Source organism: Bombus flavifrons, chromosome 17, assembly GCF_040668555.2.
Source record: "Bombus flavifrons isolate JBK064 chromosome 17, iyBomFlav1_principal, whole genome shotgun sequence".
NCBI classification, from domain to species: Eukaryota; Metazoa; Arthropoda; class Insecta; order Hymenoptera; family Apidae; genus Bombus; species Bombus flavifrons.
In genome coordinates, this window is record NC_138458.1 from 1,176,670 (window position 1) to 1,196,308 (window position 19,639).

The 19,639-nt window shown below is 36.7% G+C and overlaps 1 protein-coding gene across 1 annotated transcript in view; it reads left to right on the forward strand.

The window, feature by feature from the left end:
- DIP-lambda (Dpr-interacting protein lambda) overlaps nucleotides 1-19,639 on the forward strand; it is a 560,727-nt gene that overhangs the window by 134,057 nt on the left and 407,031 nt on the right. The gene's annotated exons all lie outside the window — the stretch shown is intronic.

Consider the following 19,639-nt stretch of genomic DNA (forward strand, 5'->3'; position numbering starts at 1 on the left):
GTTTCATTAATATTTTTGAAATCATAAATATATTACATATTTGTAAACAGTGTTGGGCAAAATTTTCCGTACCTCTTAGATAATAAAAAACAAGTTAAAATAATATTTTGTTTGTGAATGGGAATTAAATTTCGTATTTATTAAATAAAAGTCGTTTAAACGATATCAAAAATTATTTATTTCCTATTTCTTATTTGCAAGCGAAATTTTATTTTTTATTTGGATTTGATTGGAAAACAAATGGCAACGTGTGAACTTTTAGTTTTGCCTTATCTATTCGTTTATCTAGCAAGTTGCCCGAAAGTCTATTTGATTTTGACGCGCAAAATTATAAATTGTAATTCACAGTAATGTTTTTGATTAAACCGATATGTTTGGGTAAAAATACATTTGTCCAACGACCGATAAATGATGAATGAAGAATAAAATTAATTTCATAATTTTAAGTAATGTATTTAGACTTGTTTAGATAATAAATAATCTATTTTTTTTTTATTTGAATTCTCCAATAACAAATGCCCCTTTATTTGAACAATTATTTCAATGAAAATTTATTGAATAAGGTCTAATATTATTTGGAAAATATTTATCCGAGACAAACAGTTGGTAGCACTCTGTATCATATTCTATCCCACGAAGAAATAATTTTTAATAAATCAAAAAGTATACGTCTGCGCGATAATAAAGTTTGTAATCAGTTATACAATAGACGAAATTACGCAGACTTTCTGTGATGTTCGTTTATGACATATTGCAGTTTAAATGTTGTACGTGCAGATTGGTCGCTTTACTGTTTAATGTCTGCAAAAGTTTCCGCTCGTTTATCTTTTTAGGCGACCACTTAATTTTCATTGAGTTCGTTAAATTCATTTCCAGCGAAATGCTTGATGTTCTAGCTCACACTTGGAGCACATAGTTACATGTGTGCGTATCAGCGCGCGGTATGTGCTGATATATTCAGCTGCTCTCTTCCACTGAACTTCGTTTGAATATAGTCTAGATTCATTCTGGCACGAGTGGATGGTTCGGAGATTTATAGGGGAAGGTTGCACCATTGACGAAATCCGCGGTAATACCCGTGCCGGTCCATAGATACCGGTTACATAAAAATCCCAGAGCGTAGAATTTCTCTGAATTTAGATTAATGACGCCCGATATTTTGATAAATTCCAATAGCGATCCTTGGTAGTTTAGAAATACAATTCCCTGTGCCGCAAACGGTTTCTGCCTTTCGCGTCTACACGCGCATTAGAGAATAGCCACGTAACAATATTTTTAAATTAATGTATTTAGATATTATCCTTTAAGATTATCGGTAGAAATACAGACCGAGTCAGTATAAGCTATCATCTGAAATAACCCGTTATCTATTGATTTTATTCAAAAATGTTTCAAGTGAAATTTATCGTAGAATATTTAAGGAGGTTCGTCGAACGAGTACCTTACGACTTTTCAATACCTTATATTTTTTGAAATGCTTATTAAGGCGACTATCGAATGTTTTGAACGAGAAGTAGTACATTTATTCTGCTTTTCCTGACCTTTTATGCAATGCGTTTGATAAATTCAATACTTTTATGCTTGCAGTGCAATACCTTTCTTACTTTGTATGATTCCTTTGTTTATGCTAGAATAAAAGCTTTTCTATTTAACCACAATATCATTTATTACCAGAACTGATGTAATAGGTACGATCAAAGCTTCAAAGTAACAGATAATAATAGTTGGAGCTATATATTTTTGTCAATAAATACAAACGATGTTAAAAAATGCAGAATTAATAAATTATCTGCTCGTTAATAGAGTTTGAAGAATTCTATTATTAGAAAATACGTGGAACTGTTTTATAGAATTCATGACATAGATAATCTGTGTATACTAAGAATTTATTGCACTTTTAATTCTAGCAATTGATATAACTCGGACCTTCAGTTTCTCTGATTCAAGCGTGCGCGTACTTAGCAGCTCGAATTAATCCAAAGTGGTGCTACAATTCTGAATGTTATTATTGCAAATTTCGTTTCATTAATATATAGGGTGTCCTGTTTAACTTGAGCATCTTAAATATCAGTGGAAAACAATATCTGACTGAAAGAAGCAAATGTTACATGCAAAAATTTGTCTCGTGACAGATTTTTTACATGCAACTACGTATTTTCCGACCTTCAACGACCTAAAGTGACTTTCACGTGATCTTGAGTACGAAAAATTCACACAAGTAGGACAATTGATGGAAATACTGAAATAACTATGATGAAAAGATTAACGGAGGAAAATTTACTTTACCATGTGCTCGAATTAAACGATTTTCTGACTTTTCTTGTAACTTTCCAAAGCGTTTCCAAAGCGTTTCCAAAGAAAGAAACGCGTAAGATCTGGTAAAGTCGGAACAGGCTGTTGAATATCTGCGTTACGACCAATCCGACGTTGCAGGAATTATCGGGTTTGACGATCTACTGATACATTTCGAGCCGAATATCCGTCATGTTGAAACTACGTTCGATATCTTCATGGTGTGGGAATGTTCTCTAATAGATCGACTCGCTGATAGCTCAAAAAACTTACACATTGTTCATCACTCGAAGTGGCATCGATAAAAAATGGTCGAATAATACGATCACCAAAGGTACCATATCGTATATTTACGCTTTGTGAACGCTGATGTACGGCTTGACGAAGCCATTTCGGATTTTCAGTACGCCAATAATGCATATTATGTCTATTCAGTCGTCCATGATTGATACAAACAAACTCATCGGTAGACAGCGGACTTTTATACGGATGTAATATATCGAAATATGCAAAATACATGCAAAATGTATGCAAAATATATGCAACGAAATTTGTGTTGCAATTTAAACTATAGTACGTTGCAGTAGTTTTTTTTTCAATTATCGATTATAACTTTGTGCGCGTAAAGGAAGTTTTAAAAAACCTTTTTCGTGCTTAATATCGACTTATGCGCTGCCGGTGATTGTAGTCGGGCCTCCTCTGCTATTCTACCAACATATTTCAACTTTTAACACACGTTTTGCGGTATCCGTGCCAGGCAGCAACATCTTTTCTTCGGAAATTGGAAAACGAATTTAAAGAACGCTCAGTACTTGCATAATTCGTTTCGGATAATTGTATTCAGGCCAACAAACGAGACTGCATTTTCTCATTTTTACAAAGCTCCCCTACAATCGAATTTGCGATAGACCGACCGGTTTCATCTCATCCACGAACATTCAGATATAATCGTGACCAATATTTTTCCGAACGTTTTACTATTGAGACGTTTCCAAGGCAAAATTATTTTTTCTTCTCGACGAACTCGCCTCATATTTTGGATCGTTGTTTAAAGTAATAGCAGTACGTTTATCACGCTGTGTGACATTTTTCCTGCGCACACCTGTATCTCGGTGTTGTTTCATTTGCGATTTTCTATCGCGTGCAATCTGCTTGTCACACATTTTGCAATAAGCGTCTTCTCCCTGCGCAGTAATACAATTATTTGCCAGCGCAGTAACTCAGTTAGACACCGTTACACGTTTGCAATCTTCTGACTTGGGCATCTTCTCGATGTTTAAATTCTCAATCGTGAGTGTTTCACTATTAACACTATCGAATGGCTCATGTAACTGAATTATTCAAATCTCTTGCGGTATAATACCGAACTGTAAGACAATTCGTTAGAACCAGGAGAACACGGTATAAAACAAAGATGAAGTAATTGAAGCGGCACGGGAAGTAGGAGCGACGCTGCTCGATGAAATTACCGATAGATAATTGTACCAGAGTAGAACTTGATTTATCCGAACTGATGACATTTATCAGATACGTTCCTGAGCTCTTATTATCCGAATTCAGGCTGTAAGGATTTTACCTTAGTATTTACAAATTTCAGCTTAGTTAAGTCCAGTTATATGAAAATTAACTCCGATTATGGGAATGATAAACAAGGAAGGATGGGAGAACTAGTAGACTCCTATTATCCGACGACTGATCCAGTTATCCAACACGGCCGTGTCGGATAAATGGAGTTTTACTGTAAAATAACAGATTACTTAATCTTTCTCGCTTATCCTCGCTTAATAAATTGTCAACTAAATATGTACATGTTCATCTATGTATTTATACAAGAAATATGCACTTAAGCAAAATATACGCGATATACGAAAAACGCAAAATAGCCACTATGTTTTTAGAATCTCGTAATGACGAAACAAAGAACAACCGAAAAAATCGCCCATTTTCTAGTCACTCGATCTTGGAACCGAATTTGGTACCAAATGATGGCACTCATATGTTTCAATTCATTTTTAGCAAGTTTCCTATCGTTTTTCGGAAAGGTGGTAATGACACTTTTTGTTTTTTGGAAGACACGCTTATATGTGTTGTGTGAACTTTTCAACTCATTTTTAAAAGTATTAATGCAGGTTTCGACTATGCTGTTACGAAATAAATGAAAGTCCTAAGACTGTTATACGCTTCCGGTTGCGATAGAACAATAGTGACGTAAAAAATGTTAACTTGTTAGTAACACAGAATCGTAATTTTAATAAAGCCGCTTAAAATGTGCGTAACGAGCGCACTAATATACGCCGGTTTAACAACGGATAGGTGGCGAAGGTGGGCACACCAATATCAAGACCTGCTTTTATCTTTACTCGTAACGAGAGCGTTAATGTGATGCAATATTTTGCTGTAGCAACGTTTTATCCTTCACAAATGGGCTGCGAATCAGCCGTTAAACTTATTATCTATAATCATACATCGATGATTTATGCTTGGATGTACGTTAACGCGTGAAGTTTCGATGGGGAATAAGGACCGATCAATTTCTCTAAAAGTGTCAACATTATTAAATATGCTTGTCACGATTAAATACTTAGCTGATTAGCTCTTGGTACCGATATCTCGAATGCGATGTTTAATTTTCAATGAAATTCAAACATTAGACTTCTCTTAATATCAAGTTGCCCGATAACTAAAATTAATTTTTGATTAAACTGTTCAAACCAATGATACTACCATCGTAACGTAACTATCGTAATTAAAGTTCTTGCGATCAACAGATTTCTGTCCCATCAAAGAAGCATCAAAAGCTAATTATTCTCACGGTGAAACGATATTAATATCTCCATCGAGATGGAGCAAGTATAATTTTAGTGAATATTCAATCGTATACGCGGTGATCCACCTAGCATCTTGAACACCTCAAATATTTCACTTATTGTTATTCGGAAAAGTGTCAGAAGAAAACATTATTTAATTAGAAAAATATGATGACAAGCAGGGAATTTGTCTCGAAATTATATTTTCCGGCATTACAAAATCACGAATGTTTTCTTAAATGAGATTATACACTTTTATCGTCATGATGTGGCGAGTGATCTGTAATGGAATCATTAGGGTGCATGAATTGCGTACGAAAAGTTCAGAAATGTTTGGGAATAAATGCAAACGACCAGAAGCGTGTAATGCGAATAATAAAAAATGTATGCACGTATATACACACTTATATATGTTTATATGTACTTGTATATATATATAACCAATGCTTTTTGTAGAAAATGATAATTTTTTTTTTTGCTATTTAGAAAGATATGCTTTGGCGCGATTTGGTACCTCGCGAAAAAGAGGCGATATAAATATTAATATTTTATTATAATATTATCGTAATAGTAAGGAATGAATAGTATTAATATAAATACCAATATTTCGTACGTAACTTGTCTGTACTTAAAGCGGCTGTAGTTTCGTTTTGGCATACTTTTAATCAAATTTGTGCATACTTCTTGAGGGATCGCATACCTTTGTTCTTCAACTCTTTCCCATAATTCATCGAGATTCCCGCAGGGGTTGGAGGGACTGCCGAAGCACAGTCCGCATTTTTGCGGCTGTGTCTCGCTTGCGCCAGTTCCTTTGGCCGCGTTCATCTCACGGAAGCAAACTACGGAGTAAAGGTTAATACCGTGGCTAATCCCTGCTTACACGAGTCCACCGGTCGTGTAAACAGATCTGGACACTCTTATACCGAAGACAGAGAAGGAATCGTTCGAAAATTGAGTCGTGAAAAACCAACATGGAACGCAGGAAGAGTCTCGTTCATGTGTATAGATATACATAGACATGATATACATAGTATCTGATACTATGCATGTCTTAAACAGAGACAGAGGCATTCTGTTCATCTCTGTCTATCTCGCAGATCGAAACTCTTCTTGTTTTCCATGTTGATATTTCAGGATTCGATTCTCGGACGGCTCTCCCTAACGAGTGTCGAGACCTGTTTATGCAACCGCGAGAAAGTTCTTGCCAGTGACAGAGATTGCACGGATCTCGACTCGTGGTGTCACTAGTCCCACCAATGACTTTGATTGGTTCCACGGGGACCGGAATCGGGATCCGATTCCCGACTGCTTAACGTCGGTCTCGTGGGAGCAGCGACCTGTGGCCAAATGTTGGTTAGACGATCCACAAGGATTGTCGACCGCAAACGATATGCTTCCTCCACGGGTATATCTGTATGGGTCGACGTCATCGGCTCTGGCGGAAGTTGCCAGACGCAAGAGTAACCGCTCCGAAGTCTGCCTGCTGTACGATACTTGGGACTTGCAGAGGGACCCTGTCCGACCTGGAACTGGATCCGATAAAGATAGCTGTAGTCGTGTAACTGTGGCCGTGTCTGATGAGGTTTCGTGACAGTTACGGGCACATTAACGAGCTCCTGACGTATGTAGTTCGAGCGATTCTTACGACGATCGAATCGTGCTTGACTCGACCGAGTGTTCAGCAATGCCCAAACTCGGATGGCTCAGGGAAGATGCACATTAATTGGATTTTACCGAATACAAAAAAGGTCCAATCAACATGTACTTCGGAGGTAACCGCGCACCAAATCAACTCGCGTTCTCTTCGATGACTTTCGTTGTTCAACTTTTCTTAGCTTTTCGTAATAGTTCAACGTTTCGTAGATTTTGGAGCCTACTTCTTCGCAGCAGACCTTAAACTGAAGTTTTTCAGCCCTGTGACCTCTATTTGCATTGTGCGACTCGAAACCATGAAGTTGGTTGCTTCATTCTATAATATTCAGAATTTACTGTCTCACGTATTAAGAATAATTTCTGGTTAATAATGTTAATATCACGTTATTTACTTTCTATTTGACCGCGATATGTACGCATATTGTGGATTACTATAATTGCAAATAACGTCAGTGTAAGAGCCAACGAAACCTTGACATTACTTTCTAAAAGAATGATTGAGTTGCGAGCCGTAGTTCCTTTGACAAGTTTGGTTCTTGTTACGAGTAGAATACGATGCCGGGAAAAAATTTGACAACAAAATTCAAATTCAAGATCAACTTTAAAATTCAGATGCGATAGTCATGATATATAATTTTTGAACACTGTGTACGACGATACAGGAGATTTGTAAAAGAAGCGTGTAAAGTTGACCTCGAACATGATTTTCAAGCTCAAATTTTTTATTGCAACGTATTCTACTTGTCACGAGGAACAAAATTCTGAAAAGAATCACCGGCAGCGAATGGTCTCTGCTCCCGAAAAGAAGTCAAAGTGTTAATAATTCTCGCGCTAGCTTCATTCGCAGTCTTACAGTATACAATTACGTTCGCATTTAACGAGGAGGTAGCTTACTATTTGTGGAACAACGAGAAATACAGATTACAGGAATAATCGCAAATCACTGCGTGCAGAAGATTATGTTAACCGCTCGGTGATCAAGAATTAATACTACGACATCTGGAAAGGAGAAGAACAGATTAATTATCGCTCCTGCTCGTGCTTATCCATTACTGGACTTGCATAAACTGGTCGAGTGAGAATCAATCACACGACGGTGTGACAAATAACTCGAGAGAAAAGCTTACGACTTTACAAAATTCGCCGCGTTCAAGCACTCCAACCAAATGACTGTGTTACTCGACAAAGTTTTCACCATTGAACGCTACGTAACTTGCAGCGCGACTCACACTTTTTCGAGCGTGTTATTTATGAATGAAAGCAGTTTCTCAAGTTGTAGCATTCTCGATCGACAAAATGCCAGGATTTGAACTTACAGAAATCCAGATGCGACGGATGAAAGGTTCGACCAAGGACGATCCACCATAGACGTATGGGCAGGTATCGTTGGAAATTGTATTACTGCTCCTATGTTTTTGCCAACATCGATAAAAAGTGCAACATATTTGCGATTTTTACGCTCGCGTCTCCTAATCGAATTACGTGAAATTATGCGACGGCAGAGGCGTCGCTGCATTTATTTTTTGAATGTTGACAAACTCGCTGACAAATTACGATCGTTCAGCCAGTTATTGAACGAAAAGTTTAGATAGAATACAGACCTGTTCCTAACGCGCGACCTCGTTGCTCGTGAAATTTGACGGCGTTGAATATTTTGCTTTGAGAGAAGAAATTATCTACAGTTCGATCGAACAGATTACGTTCGTTAAACAGTTACAACGTCCGATCGAATGCGGTTTTCATCCTTTAAAGTCGATACGTGATCTTAGTGAGAAACTCGTAGAGACTCGAGTTTGGGGCTGTTTAGAAAGAATGAAAGAAAGATACGGGATATATAATAGTGAATCTAAGGTACCTGCGTGCAACAGTAGATGCCATTTTCCTACATCTGAATGCAGAATGTAAACGCATTGTGAACAAACTCAATTTGAAAATTATTAAAATTTTAGTACTTTTTCGGGAGAAGGGATCGTTTGCGACCCGTGGTTCCTGTGAGACTTTTGTTCCTTGTGATGAGAGGGATATGTTGAATAAAAAAATGTTGACATAGAAAATCACACTGAAGGTCAAATTTTACGGTTTCCACATCTACTTCTTACGTTACTGCTACGAGAATCGAAACATCGGTCGAAAGCACAAGCGTGGACTTGAGTTATTGGATGGAATTTTAGTCAGCATTGGACAAACGGGAATCAAAGAAGAGCATAACTGACGCGTGGTTAGTAAAGTAACGAGTAAACTTTCGTGAACGAACCGACTGTATCGAGAGCTATCGAAGAAAAGGGCTGGACGAAGCGACGCGACATTTTAGGAAACGTGTCAGTCTTGCAATTCGCTGTCAAATATTACAGCTCGAATGACGAAGGCAATTGCAAAATAATCGTAAAGTGTGTTTCGCAACGGAATGCTAGGCACGAGCAAACCTTCTCAAACTACTTATATTTAAAGTATATAAAGTATTATAAAGTATATCTTAATGTGATAAAGATATATTTATAGAAAGTAGCTTGGAACAATCTTAATTAAATTATAAAAGAGGGACTCGATCTGTCGAACGGTTAGATTTAATAAGACTCGAGCGAGCAAATTCGTTTAGATACGTTCGAGGTGACGAATACGTTGATTGAATACTACGCTCGAATGCGACTCGAACACAGTCCTGCAACTGTCAGGCTATAAAGCATAATTGCTCCAAAAGGGAATTTAACCCGATTTCACTGACTGACAGAGTAACGTTCTGACATTCAATTAAAACTACCCAAGAAGATTGGACGTTCAGTTTCTTACATACGTATCCTAAAATTGCATACTTTTAGGTAGCGAGGCTTGCTATGATCTTATGACCTAGTACAATATGTTGGGATGGATCATGGTCAATCCTATCCGACAGCTGCATTAGACTAAGCATCGCGTTGCCACTTTATGGAAGATGCGTATGTAGCGAGTGGTATTATTCTATATAAAGTTGTCGCGCTACTTTACACGTTCTAAAGTCTCATCTTTTGCAGAAGTTGAAATGAGACTTCTTCTTGCATTTCTTGTAATTTTATATAATTGACTACAGTTATTGCTAAATTCATGAGATGGTAGCGCATTAATTGCATACACAGAATTTATGAAAACCATATTACAAAAGAATTACTTAATAAATGGGACAGAATCGCTACAATGTCAGACAGTTACACTTTCCAGACAGTTAACTGGTGCATTTCTTCTTATAGGCGGCAGTTCATGCTTTGAGATATTCATCGTTATTCATTAATATGTTTATGCTGTAATACACGAACATACGCGTTACTCTGCTACTCACGATGCATCGTGACAATTATGCATTTTTGTATAAAAAACCGTTTATGTTCATTTTATGTTCGTTTTTAAAGTCATATGCGATACGAAATAACGTTAGTGTTGTTATCTGGCTGCTCGCGAACATATGATATTCAATTTTCAAATTGATTTTATCTACACGTTAAAGCGAGCTGTGGAACAAATCAAACTTGCTCGAGCCTGCTTGAATCTCTGTATCATAATGTGAGAACATTTACACGCCTAAATCTTGGCAGTCTGACGATCGAGAATATTGCTACTGGAAGAATCGCTCTCATCCGTAAACAAGATATTTCCAAGGATTGCGTTCTAATTTCCTTAGCGGCCAACCGTCGAATATTCGTCAAACTACATAATCTTGCACACGGTGAACCTTATAAGGATGTACACCTTCTTCGCGTATTATTCTTCTCGCTGCTCGACAAACTATTCTTTGTAATACATCGATAAATAAATACGCGCACAAACACGCAATACGTGCAATAGAATGCTCGAGGTCAATTTTGTGGTCCTCTTTTTCAACAGATCTCCGCAAATCCGAAGATGTAGAATTACCTCCCAAAGCCATAAGATGACAAACACTTTCTTGACACACTGTGTAACATTGAGGTATCCAGTTTTGCCACATACAATTTTGTCATTGTCACGTTTGACTTTGTTCATTGTAAAGTCAAATTTGCACACTCCATCTGTGAAATGGTACGAAGAAATCATAGTGACTTGTATTCCTTATGATATCACGATGCCACATAATATATAATACAATACAATAATTCGCGAACAGATCACTCGTTAATTGCTTTTAAAAGAATTACCACAGAAGCTCCCTAATACGCTACCCGGGGGCCAGGGATTTATTTCGTCGATAAGTTAGGTTATTAAACTAAAGTTCTTTAGTTAAAGTTCTTTCATTGAAGACATCGGTGGACGCTGTGTTCCAGAAATCGCCAATCACACTTGGCGAAGCATAATAGTAATTTACAATAACAAATACTTAAGAATGCCTAATATTGTTAAACATAGGGTTCAATTTACAATTATATAAATATTATATCTTGAAATTGACTTCTTAATCAATTTTAACAAATTTTGTAAAATCACGTGATAAATCTTTTTATTTATCGGAATAGTTAATACACAAATAAACACTGTACATATGTCGTGGCAGAAATAAAAACAGAGTTCATATTTCTAAAACAGTCATATTTATGATAACATAAAAGCTACCATATATACAATAATATAATTTTGCATGCGAAAAACATTTCTTTCGTTTCCATAAGTCCCATGATATTCAATTTTTATTGCTGTAATCTGTGTTATTGTTTATATGTCTGTATTTATCTCTGAAAATTCTCGATATTCAAATGAATATGAACAGAACGAAATGACGAAACCACATTGTAGCAATAACAATGCGATAGAATAACAGTTTTATATTGTGAATAAAAACAGTAACATGGTGCAAAAATGAGTAAATATACGAATTAAATTTGCTTTTAATCAACAAAACTAATTACTTATTCCAATGGTTGGCTTTAGCAAACTGATTCCACTAAGCAATTAATTACCTAATGAATCGCAACAGCATAGAAATATTAGTTTGACGTCAGTAATTTCTGCACATGACCAATACATATTTGGTCAGACAAACATAACATGGCTGTGTAACTGCAAATGATAGGTTCTATTATTTCTGTTCAATATCTCGCGTATTATGTATTATTATATAATTATAATTACGTAGTAATACAAATGTGAATAAAATATTTGGAATTCTCCTTCTTCGAAGAAAGATACCAAGTTGGAAAATTGTATTTCTAATGATTTGTACCAATTTATATTTTTAACGAACGTATATACGTACGTGACATTCTACGAAACACGAATTGACTCACATTTTCGTAAAAATTCATAGATCAATGGTATACTTTAATAACATGTGACACGTAAGGTAGAAGTGTTAAAAATATTTGTAGACTACTTTGTTTTAGAATGATAAAATAAGAATTAAAATATTTAATTTTTTGATTCGTCAAATTTAAATTTACTGTTACTCGTATCGATTCATAAAGTCATAAAGGTATGTTTTGTTAATTCCACAGGATATACACTGTGATAACATATTTCAAATAATTCGTCAACAAATTATTATTACAATCAATTTTTAATTAAGTAGTAGATAACAAAAAAATATGGAATACAATCTTTTCACACAACGCTTTGTTTCAGAGAAAAATAAAATTGAAAATGTATCATACGCGTGTATTAAGCCAATTGCCAACCGAACATGTTCAAACTGTATTTTTTTCAAAACGGGACCTTGAGCTAAAAAGATTTATTTCACATATTCGACTTGTTCTTGTATGTGGTATCGGCACCTAGTCGGATGCCCACGTTATGCGGGACACCCTGTAGAACCATGGTATGTATTTGTTTCTTCGCATATTTTGTTAAGAATAATATAGCAGATCCAACAATAAGAATATTATTTTGTTCAACACACTACAATGGAGAATTATGAAAATGGAGAATATTTTAAGAAGAAGTTTTAACATCCGAATACAAGTACACGAATTAATATGCAATTTTAATAACTTTTAGATTTAAATATTCTCAGATTGGATAGTCTGAGAATTACTAACACTATTAAAATGATTATATTAGCACCGTTGAATCCGTCTTTTTATCTTTTAGAAGAATACAGAAAAAATATAAGCTCTTATTTTCAAAATATCAATCATTTGGAAATTTTAAGAAAGAAAAGAAAGAACTGTGGCACACACAAACAAACGTAAAATGAGGATTAAGTGAGCCCTAATCATGTAAATGCGAAGCTCTGTTTGACCCAACTTGGCACTGAGCGATCAATCGAACGAGCAGTGCAGTAAGAAGTGCAATAAAAAGCTGCCCATAGTCCGCGCATCTTGAGAGAAAGACACAAATTCTCCAGAAACAAGGTGTAGAGGAAAAAGAAGAAATAGCGTAGGTCAACTAAACATACACCGGTCTCAACCACCTGTAGAACAATTCTGACATTAAGCGCGCAAACAAACTTGACCATGTACGATAACACGTGGCACCACAATACCATCATATTTGGACTAACTTCTTTCCTTTGAATATTTCACCACGTTCTACACGATTCTTACATATATACATAAATATCTGATATATCGATAATTCGACAGACTTTGAAGATTTGCTCGCAATTTAGGAAGAGAGTACAGAATCCTAAACACATATATTTGATATTCACACATATGCAATAAAGTATTTGTTCCGCCTTCAGGAACAGCAAACGTGAAGATTTTCGTTGGTAAGTTTATGACACGCTTTCGCAGACAAGAAGCTATTTTTGAGCTGCAAAATTAGCATTCAGGACGATTTCTTTCAGTATTTTGTAAAGATGCTTTCCAGCATTGATGTTGTTCTCAGTCGCTGAGCGTGTCATAAACACGGTGACCTCTGAAGGGTCATTAGCGACGCGTAATCAAGAGCCACCCACAGCAATTTCCGCGACCCTTACCTAATTGATTGGAAGCCTCGTGTTTGCCCGCACATCGCTTAGCCCCTTTTCGCTAAGGACGCTCTTGAGGCGCACGGAAGTGCGTGAGTAATGCTAACGAGCATGCTGATTGGATTTTTCTTGCGTGCGCTGAAAGCCAATAAGTACGCGTACCTTTGGAACTTGCGCTGAAAGCCAATAAGCACGCGTACCTTTTGGAACTTGTGCTTGAACCTTGTTGGACGCTCATCCCACTCTAGCAAGACAGTCTCGCCAAAAGCTTCGTAAGCATTTCTCAGCAATCGGTGAAAACAGTCTCGTTTGAGTCTACGCTCGGACACACACAAGAATACGCATTTCACGGCCGCAGGAGCAAAGAGTATCATTTTGTGCGATCGAATCGATCAGTCTTCAACCGTCACAGTTTTCAACCGTGAACAAAGAATCCAAGCAACCGTGCGACATGAATCGTTTGACTCAGTATAGTTGATATAAGTATTCGTTCGTATCGTCTCAGCATTGGAAAACTTCTCGCTCGGAGGAACGCTCTTTCGTGTCGTTGACAGTTCATCAGTCGGAACACTCGCTACTCTCGCTAGTAAATCACTTGCTCAAAATCAACTATGTGTATAACAGGAAGAGTGGAGAGGAGAGAAGAACACAAACGCGCGTGTATGTGATATTTGTTGGGGCCAGAAGGCAACTCGACTCTACGCTTTCTTTAACAATTTCTTCTGACCTTGTATAGCGCACTACACGTGCCACTCCTATCTGAAGGATCACTTAATGTCCGAGGTTATTGAGAACATTGTGATAATTGAGTCTACTTAAACTGTAACAAAGTTTACCGAACCGATTATATCTGAATTTTACTCCAAGTTGCGTCAACTATCAGCTTGCTTCTTTAAAAATCAAACAACCTATCAAAGATTTCACGACTCTCTCCCGGGAATCCATCCCTTCTGCAGCGGAGGCGAAATGATTCCAGAAATCATCGTAGTTTCCTTCGAATCCGGATAATCGACGCCAGTATATAACGTCGATGGAGATCTTCGAAATGTCTGACTCGTAAGACAGCTGTGTATGATAGAGAAAGAAGCGACTTTTCCATGTCTCCAGTCCAAATCGTCAACAGAGTCTAAACATCGCAAATCGTGGCACAAATCGTGTTAGCGATAAAAAATCGTTAACGATATCAGAATATTCCTATAAAAAATACAGGACATGTATCTGTATATTTCTACAATGTAATGAGAAGAAACAAATAAAAGATCAGAATAGTTATTATTTTATTGAATGGATAAATCTATCACACCGTTCTGAGCCAAAAAAACCTTTATTGCACGCGCTTACAAAAACTAGGGATAAAAAAAAAACATCTTAAGCCTATCGATTAAATCTATCGATTTTAACTGGAATCATCCTTTAGTTACTATTTCTTATAACTAACGCATCTACATATGGATGGCGAGCATGTACTCACGTTGTCATTGTCAACAAAAAGAATACAGAATACATTTCTACAATTATAGAAGCTCTCGCTATTTGTATAAGCGGGATCTTAAACGTAATAAGAAGGTACTTAACGGAAATGTTAGCATCTGCCTGGAATTTAAAATGTCATCGTATAAAGTTAGACGTCAAATGACTAGATGGTACTGGCGGTTTAATTGTAATTCGGGGATGTAACAATACCCCCCTAACGAAGGCCTGATGAAGCTTAAGTCGATAGTTACCAAGGGTTAGCGTATCCTCGAATTTCGTGTTGTTGCAAACGTTTATTGGCAACGTGCTTGTACGAGAGCGGAACGAGCTAATGTGGCTTCTGGGAGATTTTATCTTACTTGTAGACGGTCCGAATGAACCAGCCAACTCACCGCGCTTGCTTATGCGAGCGCATGTAACACGTGCAGCATGTGCGCTACACATACCAGGATCGGTTGTACCGGTCTGGCTCGCTTTACGTTTAGTACCCAGACTAGACAGAGGAACACAATGTTGAGAAACGTCGGCATAAAACTGTACAACGAGCTACGTAAGGAGCCACGTTGCTTCTCAGCCAAGGCGAGATGGCTTTTTATACCGTTTATAATGTTCACTGTGTAAAATGTGAATTGATTTACAGCTTTCTTCATCATTTTTCTTAAAGTTACGTTTATAACAACTTAGCTACACAATATTAAAAATCGTTACGTATGTAATGTCGTTACATCATTAAATAATTATATGAAGCATTTTACTGTCCTTACATTAAATTAAGAATGTTAAACATCGAAGGAATTTCATTTTTGTATAACATACATAAAAAATAAAAAATTTACCTAATTTGTTAAAATTCAAATATTTATTTAAAACATTCAAAATATATCTTTGTATAACAAAAGCTGAATTGAGTATCTAAATTCTAGATTTAATCGCTAAACGAATTACATAATATATATTGAATACGTTAAACGGATTAGTTGGCGAAACAGTGTAGATATAACTTATTAAGATATTTGAAATTTCAGGAAATGGGAAGCAAGTATTTAACGTGTGAATTCGTAATGTACCCAAGTATTCCATTAGATACGTAGCGGCACTAGACAACAAAACTTTCCAATGGTTTCGTCGGTACAAGTATATCACCGAAACGTAAGTGCCGACAGGCCTAATGAGCCATCGATATCCCTACGGTCTTTCCACCGAATATTTGGAAGAACGGTCGCGGACACCTAACAAACGCGTGCACAGTGGGGATATTGAGGGGCGACAAAAAGGAACGAATCGGATTGTTAGAATTTAATCTCGAAATTAAGATTAATAATCTGTGGAAGACACAATGTTTATGTTGAAATAATATTATGTGATATTTATTAAACAAAAATTACAGGAAATATAAGTGAGTGTTGTGGGATGTTGACAGTTGGCTGGTTATTCTCAGACTGACTGACTTAGTGACCCATGGTCCCTGAAAAGATTTTGAACCCCACTCTCTATTCACGGAACCATTGGGCCGACATGCCCAATGTTCCATCCATATCCTTACACTTTTCCCGCCGAATTCTCGGAAGAGCATACACGAAGAGCAACGAAGGACAGAATCCGTTCGATCAATCACCTCATCTGTATGAGATTAATATCGTTGTATTCCAACACGGATCAAGAAAACAGTTGAGTTGTAACCGAGAAATGAGAATCGTCAGTTGGAATCGAGAGTTGTACGTAAAGAATCGAAAGCGAGAATTGTTAATAAATGTACTGTTGAACGCCGCCGAGTGTTTCTTTGGCACCCTACACGTGCTACACCAAATCACCTCAGATTTATAAATTAAAATTTCCAATTTCCACGTGTGAATCCTTCACCACTATTCTCTTGTTTCTCGTTACTTTGTCCCAAACATTATTCGTATCATTCATTATTCAAACGAATATAAATTTATTTAATTTCATATTTTACACTTTTAATGTTATTTAATATTGAATACTTTAGATGCATGCATTTATAATTATTGAATATGTTAGAATAATTATTAAGGTACGATGTTGAAATAAAGAGCTATATGCGGGTAGTCATCGGTGTGCATCAAGTTAATTCGTTGAAAATAATTATAATCGATTAAAATGCAATGTCCAGAAGCATGAATACAAAACCGTGCATCGTGTTCCGGTCAAGTTGTGTTCTGTTCTATGCATTTGATTTCAGGCGCATGTGCTATACAACACGGAATATTTATAACATGTATATGTAATTAAATGTCTCATCTGATTTACATATATTTATGAATTTACTAACGTACAAGTTGATAAATGTTTGTTCTAATTTTTTAAATAGCTTCCATTTACATATGATTAAATAAATTACAGACGAATGCATAATTACAAGAACAGAAAGGTGTATTATCCATTTAGTCTTTAAGACGTACATATGTCAAAAAATTAGTCGAAAGTTATATACATAAAAAATTATTAGGGAGATTTTCTCTATCGTAATACTTGCGTCCGCTTCAAGAGTATCTACTTCATCGACTTTGCTTCTGTTATCTGATATAATTACATATTCACGACATCCATAATATCCGATTTCGCTAATACTTCATGTCGAAAAGTAATAAAATGGAACGTAGATTAAAACGTGAACGTATAATAGTGCGTACTTCATTTATGGACCAGAAGAATCATTTTATATTTTGTAAATTGAATTCTTAATGATAGAAATGAATCGTCGCGCATGCATATGTTGTAGATTAGTTGGCGTATCTTACTCGAAACGACTTTGATTGCGAAATTTTAGTAATTACATGGATCAGGACCTGATCCATTTCAAGTACGTCGTTATGATTTGAAGTAATTTTACTTGTACATATAACATATTCAGTTTTCGAAATTGTTCGAAAAAATATTTTTGACACTTTATAGTTCGCCGTGGATTAACTTTGAGATAGATTTATGTTCCATTGGCCGCAGTCGGCGGTTGTCTCTCTCCTTCCAATGCCTGCGACCTGTCGTAATCGCGGGTAGCTCGGATAGAGTCGGAGTTGCCAGACCCGTCCCTACGTAGGGACGTGTTATGACATGGTAGAGAGTTATGGAGTAGCAGTGGACAAACCGTGGAGTAACGTCGATTGGCGTTGGCATAGCAACTGTAAACACATAGACGCTGGCTCTTGTGGTGTGGTTAGACTTGTGAGCCAAGTGGCTTGCTAGAGTACGGTAGAGACATGAAAGGACATGTAATGACGTCACTCGGTCCCTACTGCGTAGGGCCGCAAACAGCTCTGGATGGGACCCGGGCTGTCCGGGAGACCGCGATCTGGATTGGGATCGTACGATCTCGGAACGCCGCAGGACGTGTCTTGAGGGACAGGAAGGACACTTCTCCGAGCACGAGCCGATTTTAATCAGTGTAGACACGTCAATCCAAAATTTTATTTCGGAGCGATTGACGTGTATACTCGTCGTGTAAGATAAAAAGTTACCATTTACGGTAGGAACTCAACATTTTTATAAAAAGTAATATAAATGATATTTAGTGTTTCCTTTATACTTGCAGTAAATCTATCGTGTATTTTATACAAAAAGGTTTGATTATTTGATTATTCTCTTTGATGCGTATATCGCCTATTGTCCGAGTTGTTTTGTGCTTTATACCAGTTTGTAGAACTTCGTATCAGCTGCGTCGGCAAAAGCAAATCCACTTCGAAGATGTGTCTGAAGATGTGAAATGCCACTTTGTGTACCTTGCTTTGTAAAATACATTGAAATCAACTGAATTTCTTAAATTTGTCTTGCTTATGAATTTTATTTTTTGGCAATTTTCAACTTTTTAATAACGATACCTTTTTCATCAAATTCAATGAATTGTTAATTTTTTATCGAACAAAAATGTAATCCTTCCTCGTTTTGCTTTTGTCCTGCGTTCGACGTGCATACTCGTCATCGTTTGATTTTACCAGCGCAGCCCGCAAGGAATTTTTGAAACTAAACTTCGCACTTAACAGGTTAACATGTACGAAGAAATAGTGCACAAACCTACATTTTGTTGTTTGGAATAAAAGTTGTAGATGTTAGGAACGTTTACAACATGCGACGTTACACGGTGACGAGAAGCATAAAGAGAACGAACTACGATCGATTTAGTCCGAACCGAATTAAACACCTGTATTGCGAATCGATTGATTGTACATTATGAAGTTGTAGAGAGGTAGGGGGAAATGGAATGTGCGTTAATGCGCGGTGGATAATCGTTACATCCCTCTCCTTAAAGCGAACGTAGTCCTCCAAAATTTATAACTAATAACTAATGCAACTAATCGCTGTCGTTGAGCCTAAATCGTAATTCGTTTGATCGGCGTTCCAACGCAGAAGACCCATATACGAATTATTTCGTCGTATATCTTCTCTAATAGGAGAGGGGCGTGAGAGGTACAAAAGATTTTGAAAATACCGCGTTTAGAAAGAATTATGGCTATTACAACTGCAATGGCGATATATCCCGCAATCTGCATAGTTATCTATCCAATCTCGAGCCAGGTTTTGGCTCGGTAGTTGGTTTTCAGTCTAGCGAGAGAGC